This window comes from Nannospalax galili, unplaced genomic scaffold, assembly GCF_000622305.1.
Source record: "Nannospalax galili isolate Female #2095 unplaced genomic scaffold, S.galili_v1.0 scaffold619, whole genome shotgun sequence".
In the NCBI taxonomy this organism is placed as follows: Eukaryota; Metazoa; Chordata; class Mammalia; order Rodentia; family Spalacidae; genus Nannospalax; species Nannospalax galili.
In genome coordinates, this window is record NW_008344186.1 from 1342293 (window position 1) to 1350392 (window position 8100).

Below are 8100 nucleotides of genomic sequence, written 5' to 3' on the forward strand. Positions count from 1 at the left end.
TGTACGTATATCAGGGCCACTCTGCCTGCTTAAGCAACAGCAAGTGACTCTCCACAGGTAAGTGTGGTCTCTTCAGGGGCCTAGCCTTCCTTCAGACCTGGGACTCTCCTACTGGGATTTACCATAGAACCACGTGAGTCTGCCCCAACTGTGGTACTTCCAACACCACGGGGGATGCTTATACCCAACCTGACCTGTTACTCTCCAGATCCCAACTCCTCTCAGTACTGGCTATATCCCGGTCATCTGACCGGTGGTTCAGAACAGCTCTATCAGGAGTGGAATGTTGCCTCAAAATCCATAAAGGGCCTCTAACCCTTTTGAAGTAGGATATATAGGGGGATATTTGGCAGGAGAACTGAGTCCTGGACCCCCACAGCAACTCTTTCTAGTTCATTATTGAAGCCTGTGTGAACCACTCTCTCCCCAAGCTGTATCTCATCTACTTTCTTCCTCTCTACCACAGTGCCACTGTAGGGACCAGCTGGCATGTCTAGTGTGAGGGCCTTGTGACCAGACCATATTAGCACAAAGTAGGGAGTCATCAGACCCCCATCACTGCTGTGGCTAAGTCCTGATATCCCTCCTATGAATGCAGAGTACCTTGGCCAACCAATGGCCTTTTTACTGTGACAGTGAGGCTGGCCCAGTAGATGTGATCAGAGTCTCTCCTGAGTGGTCCTGAGGGTCTACAGCTACCCACAGTGAATTGCAGCACCCTACCTCTGTGGGTCTTTAGTAGTGAGCTGTGTGGTGTGGTAACCTTTGTGACTGTCTAATGTGGTTCTTTCTGTTACCAGGGAGTCCGAGTTTACCTTTGGGTTCTTAGTCTCCTTAATAAAAGAACTTTAGCCGGGCATGGTGGCACATGCCTGTAGTCCCAGCACTTGGGAGGCGGAGGCAGGTGGATCTCTTTGAGTTCAAGGCCAGCCTGGTCTACATAGTGAGTTCCAGGACAGCTGGGGCTACAGGGAGACCCTGCTTCAAAAAGACAAAAAGAATAAAATAAAATAAAATAATAATAATTTTAAAATGGACTCAGAGGGATGCTCAAGGAAAATGTTATTAAAGTTTAAGAGAAAAACCACAAGGTAGGTAAGCTGAAAAATCTTAGTAGCTGCTGAGGGGAAGGGAGACAGGTATAGGGGTCGCTCTGGGCCCCAGGCATAGGGTGCGCGGGTATCTCGAGGTCCCCGCCACACCTGGCGAGTCGTGGCGCGGGTCTGGCTCTGGCCGTGCCTCTCTGGGGGCAGCGGCGGGTGTCCCGCGGGCTTTTGAGCCGCTTCAGGTCTCGTGTCTCTGTCCGCCGCTCCGGTGCTAAAAGTTCCTCTGCTGCTGGAGTGTTGTCCAGCCGAATCCCGTCTCTATTCCACCCGTGTACTTTCCTCAGGATGCGAGGTCCACTGGCCACTGAACCACGCGGGAAGAGTACGAGGACAACGAAAACTAAAAATGTCCACAAGTCGGTAATGGAAGAGTGTGCCCCCCAAAAAGGCTAGGTCGCCGGTAGTAAGACACAAGACTCAAGACTCAGCTTAGTCTGTGTTACAGCTTTATTAAGTGTCTCTGCTCTCAGTGATTCAACAGCTCTGTGACCCAGCTCTCTGATATTGAGAGAAAGACTGAGATATTTATACCATGGGGGTAGTGGTAAAAGCTTTGGCTGTTAGATACTTTGTGAGACATTCTATTTACATATGGAAATGGGTTTCTGCCATGCCGCCAGACTGCTAACTACCTAAAAAATTACACAAAAAAACATGGTATCTTTCAGAGCCAGAGGCCATGTTTATGTGAGCATTTGTGGTGGGCACTTCAAAAAAAGAGTCAAAAAAGATGCCAAGAAGGCACCCTGCTTGAAAAGAGCCCCAACACATAACCCCGAGCTACATGAGCTGTCCGGACGTGAAGGGGCTTCTACTTTACATAACAGAGGTCCCCAACAGACAGGTCATGCCTTTAAGTTTGGATGGAGGTCAGAGAAACAGTGACAAGGCCCAGTGTCAGGGAAAGCATGCTTAGAAGTATTGAGCCAAGGACCCAAGTTCAGAGGGCACCCAGTTCCAGGCTCTCATGTTCCAGGGCAAAGCACTATACGAGGAATAGGACTAGAAACAGAAATATAACAGTTTATTAAGTAAGGAAAAATACTCCCAAGAATAGGATTTGGCTAGAGAGCTGAAGAAAGAACCCAAAAAAACACTTGGTCATGGAGTGTGCAGCCTGTATAGTCCCCACTTCTTCTTGCATCTAGTAGACATTTTTTCCATATGTTCTGTAAGATGAAATCCAGGTAGGGAAGGGCTTCTGGTCTTCCTCTGAAAACGTCCTTCTTTCATGTGTTAATCTTGATGTTCTTTCTAGTCTCTGTTCTGCCATGGTTAGGACATGGTTTGCCCTCCAAGGGTTTATGAGTCAGAAGCTTGGTCTCAGGGTGGGAGGGGTAGGAATGATGATGGAACCTTTAGGAGGTGGAGATGAGGTAGGGGTGATACTTAGGTTACCAAGGAAGTTGTCCTTAGGAGGAATAGGTAGGTCTCACAGGACCCCTGAACTCTTGCAAGAGGAGCCAATCCCCTTCATCACTCTCTGGTCTTGGTTTCAAGATATGCTCTCTCTTTCACCGTGCAGTCCCACCAAGTGGTACCTTCTCATCTGCCATGAGGCCCTCACTATGGGCCAAACCAATGCAGCTACCCAATCTTGGATTCAGCCTCCAAAACTAGAGCGAAATAAATCTCTTTTTCTTAAGTAGCCTGCCTCAGGTAATTTGTTGTAGTAAGAAATAGATTAGTGATTAGTATATTTATTATTTTGGCCATGGAAGGCAGTTCAACCTGGACCCACACCAATATTTGTTAATATACAAGCCTGGAAACCAGTGGATAGCTGTCCCAGTCACCACGTATGCAAATTACAATCACATACTCTATAGACAGAGGAATGACCACCAAGGAGTCTGCTGGCCCAGGGAACCTGCTATGACCACCCTTTCATCCAGGATTCCTTATATCACCTAACACCACAAATTATTCTCCAGCAGTGAGCTCTGATGACACCCTGCATCTCTAAGAATCAGTGTCTGCTCAGATCTAGTGTCCAACTGTCCTCAAGCTATTTTAACATTCCCTTTCCCTCAAGCCAAGCACCAAGTGAACAACAGTCAATAACTTGCTTATTCATTCTGTTCGAGCCACAGGGCTCTCCCCCTGTACCTACAGGCATGTGCCAGCTAGCTTTTCTAGCTTCTCCAACACAGAACCTTTTTCCAACATCATCAGTCTCCACAGGTCCCTGGACAGATCACACTGGGCTTTCTCCCCAGTCATCAGACAGACTCCAGTGGGGCCCCTGTCACGCTGTGGGGAGATGCAGTAGCATTGTCAATCATAGGGGAAATGCTGGTTTAACAGGAAAGGGTCAGCCCCTCTGCAGGCTGTGAGGGCCAGGGGTACACAGTCACTTCTTCCAGCTTCCATCGATACCTAGCCTGTGTGTCACTCAAATGTGCCTGAAGCCAGGCGGTCCTTATTGTCAGCCCAGGAGGGGAGATTTCCTTTCTGCTACTTAAAAGGCCCTAAGAGGCCCTCTGGTCTAGCACTCCCTGCTGGCTATTGTCCCTCTGCAGGGCATCAATGTGCCTCAGCACCAACCAGCCAATCTGTTGTCCCCTACCCCTTCAAACCCCCAAGTCTCCACACATCAAAATGGTCCACCCTGGGGTAAAAGCTTGACCAGTTGGGCCTCCACCTTGTGCTAAAGACCTCTTGTCCCCAACCAGGACAGTGTATCCACTTGTACCATTGAATGGCCACCTTGCTGCCCTGCTGAGGGTTAATCTGGGTCCTCTGAGAAGCAGGAACTAGATGTTACTAGAGACTTGATTGGCAATGCTTAGGAAAGACACAGGGGTGGTGGTCACAGGCACTGGGAACTCAAATTACAGGCAAGAAGGACCCCTGTGACAGACTGCCAGGGAAACTTCAGCCTACAGCACTCAGAATATCCCGGAGGACTAATCCCTAGAGTGATCCAAATCTTGGGGTGGGCTAGCATCCTTCCCTAGGGAGCACCCAGGGCAGGAAGTATGCAAGGGTTGGGGTGTCCAGGAAGAACTGCAGTCTAGTACAGTCAGGTGAGGTCTCTAGGAAGAGCTGTGGTCCAGTTCAGTCAAAAGCACAAGTCAGAGCTTCTTGCTCATGGTCACCATGTGGCTGCCACACTCAGGCACACCCTGACCCAGACAGACACTCTCAGGTCACGCACCATGTTCATCCACACTCAGATTCACAAATACACATGATGCACGCACACACAAACACATTCATACCCACATGCAGATACCACATACAAGATTCTCACTTGCATACTCACATCCTTGGTTCTAGTCACCTACTACCCACTCAAAAGGCCTGTAGGGCTGGGGACAGCAATAGTTGGTGTTGCCATAATGCTGGGCTGCTAACGTTCTAGTCAGAACTCCATGTTCTGAGAACTCCATGAGAAGTGATGCTGGCTGGTATCCCTGGCTGGGACTCATGGAGGCCTTTCTCTCCTCCACCACCACCACACTGCAGGGCACAAGGACACAAGACCCTGTGTGAGGTGCCTTCAGCCACCTTCTCAGATGTGGGACACCAAAGAAAAGAGGTGACAGATTTCAGCAGAGGGAGGAAGCCCTGAAGATAAGGGAAGTCTCCTCCTGGGTTGAGGGGCTAGGGTACAGATTTGCTGTTTGGGGGAAGGAGGCCTCACCACTCCCCTACCCTGCCCCTTTGAGAACTGCCCTGAATTAAGCACCATCTATCCCCTGGGCCTGTCTACACCCCTCTGATCCAGTCCTGGCTGGAGCTAGAGGAATCCTAGCCATAGCCTGACAATGGCCTCTGGCAGGATGTTACCAGGCCCCGCTACATTCCACTTTGGGATTCTTGGAAGAAGGGATGCTCACCAATGTCAGAGCCCTCCCATCCCCATGTCAGGTCCTCTTGCTTCTGCAGGGCCTCTTTCACCGTCCCCTGCCCCGACCCTGTTCCACCCCGGTTCCCTGACAGCAACTTGGTGTCCACGGGAACGCCAGGGACATGCGTCCTGTCCCAGAGATGGCTGTGAGGCCTGCATGCTGCCCTTGGGAGCCCCCACCCTGCCCAACCAAAGCCAGAACTGTAGGAGAGCGGAACCCCCCATCACTGAGGGCAGCTCCCGGGCAGCCCGGAGTCCTTTCCTTCAAGTCGGTGAGTGAGGCGCTCGTGCAAGGCCCAGCGACTGGCGGGGAGATGTCCCGGGTACCACCGCGCAGAAGGGGTCCGAGCAGCACCACCCGGTTTCCGCCCCCTCCCCCTCCCTTCCTCGCCTCCCCCAGTTCCTGCCCTCTCACCCGCCGACCCCGCCCATCCGCGGGGCCGCAGCGCCTCCCGGCGGCCGGGCACCCGACGGGCGGGGATAAAGTGGGCGGCCTCTCGCACAGTCGCCTCCCGCCCAGTCCCGCGGCCGCTCCCGCGCCCTTCGCTCCTGCCCACTCTGCGCCCGCATCTCGGGGCTGGCAGGACCTTGAGTCGCCACCGAGGTGCCCAGCCAGGTAAGCGCCGTGGGGCGGTGTCCAGCGTCGACGTTGAGTTGTGCGCAGGGCGCAGGGTCTGGGCCTCGGGGGTCTGAGCCTGGAGACCAGCCTCTTGGTGGTCCAGTCCTGCCCGGGCCCAGGGTTCAGCCCTGGGATCTAGTCTTCAGCTGCCCGCAGGCTGCACCCAGTGACTCGTGGATGCTTCCCTGCTGCCCTGTTGCATCCTCAGCCTCTGTCGGGCGGAGTCTGTCTTCCTCTTGGTCTGAGCTCCACAGCTTTCCGCTGACCACTGGGAAGGCCCAGACTGTCCCCCATGGACTCTTTCTCCCGAGTCCATAGAGTGCCTGGCATCCAGGTTTGTGCTATCTCTGGCTTGGAGGATACCTCCCAACGGTTGGGGAGCCTAAATTGCCTCAGTAGGAAGACAACCCCTCTGACTGGGACCAGGCACAGGGTATTGGTGTTGCTGACCTCTGTACAGGCCCCAGGAAAGGGTATTCCTCACGGGGGAAGCAGCAGCAGCTTTAACTAGCTCCCTTGAAGAGCCTCAAAAGCACTCTGCAGGCAGCAGGGAAGAAGGGGGCTCAGATCCCAAGGGTGGACAGGTCAGGCCACAGTCCTCTGCACCTTAGGAGATGCGTCCCCATCTCTCTGTCCCTCCATTGTGCTCAGGGATGAACCCAGCAGGGGTTTGAAAGGGTCCCAGAACAAGGGAAGACCTAGGTTAACAGTGTCTGTCACCCACTGGTCCCACCCCACACTTGGGACTCCCTGGGGCCCACCCAGAGCACAGAGGACAACCTCAGAGAGACCTCTCCTTATCTACAGGTAACACAGAACAGACCCTCATGGAACCTTGGGTGTTTGGGGACTAGCCTGGTGCTTCCACCCGGGACATGAAGGCTATGCCATAGAGGGACTGGGCACCCAAAAAGGACACGAGGTGTCCAGATTTTCCCTCCGTTTTTCTTCTAATTAAATAGTTCAGGTTTGGAGTTCAGGCTTGGAGGTCAGCACACACACTGGACCAAAAAGAAAAAGAAAACAAGGCTTGATACCTGGGGTCCCCTAGAGGGAAGGGGTCTCTGCTTTCCCTCAGTGAGAGTCAGGGTGGGGACTGGGCTTGGGCCCTAGGGCCCCCAGATACAGGTGATACCAAATCCCTGCCACCAGACTGGAGAGGCTGAGTATGGGTGTATAGAGTGTCCCTTCTGAGGGGTCTGTCTGGGTCCTGGGGACAGTGAGCTGGTTCTATCTGATGAAATGGTGTCAGGAAGCCAGGGCAAACCATGGGAGAAGCAGAGGCTCCTGCCACCTGGGCAGCTTGCCTCCTGTCCAGCAGTGTCACTGCTGGGGACAGTATGTGGTTACGAAACCCAGGCAGCTCTGTTTTGGAGCAGCCTCTTCTCAGGTCTCTCAGGGGATATAGCAAGTGTAGTAGGGCCCTTCAATGCCACTCCCAGAATCCAGGATGGAGAAGGGGCTGGGAAGTGTCACAGGTCCCAGCATGGGTCACCAGCCACACCTGCCTTTCTGGAAGTAGCTCTGCTTTCTTATCTCAGATTAAGGCCAGGCTTAGAAGCACCCACCAGTCTCAACCATCGGGACTGCTGGAGGTCCCTGGATGCAGTGTAGACAGACTGTTCACAGCCCAAAGCACTGCCTTAAGATGTTGGGGATGTGATGATTTCTAGAACACAGACGGTTTTTTTTTTCTTTCACAAGGCCCCACACTTTCATGAGCTGGCCCTACTGTGCCTCTTTTGTACATTCTTGCAAAGCCTAGGGACCCTGACCTAGGGCATTCTCACAAATAGGCAGGGGTTGTGGGGTACTGTACATGAGCAGATCTTGGAGTCCAGTCCCTGCCCTCAGGACCAGGATGGGCCATGCTATGGACAGCATCTCTACCGGTACACACAGACCCACTAGAGATCCAAGACATAGATGCCAGCTAGACCAGAGCAGCCTCCTGGTAGCCCATTGGTTGATGCTGAAATGAGCAGGGAACAGGGAGGCCAGCTCTGAGGGGCCCCATCTCTCCCTGTTGTCAGAGGCCCACTGGAGAAGTGGGGAAATATTGGTGTCCTCCAGTCTCTGCTGACCCTTCTTGTAGGTAAGGAATGTCTTGCTGTGGGCTCATTCCACCTGCCCTTAGTTATGTGGCCTATCTGATCACTGATCATTTGTCAGCTGTTGTATGGTTTGTTGGTTGTGACTTCCTATTCCTAGCAGGTGTTACTGATTTGGGATACTGAGCCATATTGTGAGACCCTGGAAAATAGTGGTAGGGGATGGGAGAGAGCTTGCTTTCTATATATAGTTTTGAATACATACCCAGAAGTGGAAAAGCAGTATTATTTGACAGTTCTATTTATGATTTTTTAGGACCCTCCATAGTGGTTTCATACTAGTCTTACCAGCTTCCATTCTCATCAACAGTGCACAGGGTCTAATCACTCCCCATCCCCACCAACACTTGTTTTCTGATTGATTGATTGATGTGTGTGTGTGTGTGTGTGTGTGTGTGTGTGTGTGTG

General features: G+C 52.5%; 1 protein-coding gene across 4 annotated transcripts in view; it reads left to right on the forward strand.

The window, feature by feature from the left end:
- Positions 1 to 5421: 5421 nt before the first annotated feature.
- Col6a2 (collagen type VI alpha 2 chain) overlaps positions 5422 to 8100 on the forward strand; it is a 25228-nt gene continuing 22549 nt past the window's right edge. For all 4 annotated transcript variants that reach the window (XM_008840458.3, XM_029567090.1, XM_008840462.3 and 1 more), the window contains exon 1: positions 5422 to 5578. The gene's annotated coding sequence lies outside the window, so the exon portion shown is untranslated. The remainder of the gene's footprint in view (positions 5579 to 8100) is intronic.